The 292-nt window shown below is 45.2% G+C and overlaps 1 pseudogene; it reads left to right on the forward strand.

Moving 5' to 3' along the window:
• The first annotated feature begins 62 nt into the window (after window positions 1–62).
• LOC104515845 lies at window positions 63–290 on the forward strand (annotated as a pseudogene).
• Window positions 291–292: the final 2 nt, after the last annotated feature.

Genomic DNA, 292 nt, shown 5'->3' on the forward strand with positions numbered 1-292 from the left:
GTAGATCCTGGGGAGCAGAAATACTCTCGTGTACTCGTTTAATTTTCTCCTTTTTGTTTCAGAGTGAATTGGATGAGAATCAAATACAGATGGCTGGAGATGATGTGGGTTTGCCAGAAGACCTTCAGAAGATGGTGGCAGAAGATCAGGTGGAGGAAGAGGACAAGGACTCTATCCTGGGACAGCTGCAGAACATCCAGAATATGGACATGGATGCCATCAAGGAAAAGGCACAAGCCACCTTCACTGAAATGAAACAGGCTGCTGAGCAGAAATGTTCTGTGATGTAGAA

The sequence above is a fragment of the Eurypyga helias genome, unplaced genomic scaffold (assembly GCF_000690775.1).
Source record: "Eurypyga helias isolate BGI_N326 unplaced genomic scaffold, ASM69077v1 C14999252, whole genome shotgun sequence".
In the NCBI taxonomy this organism is placed as follows: domain Eukaryota; kingdom Metazoa; phylum Chordata; class Aves; order Eurypygiformes; family Eurypygidae; genus Eurypyga; species Eurypyga helias.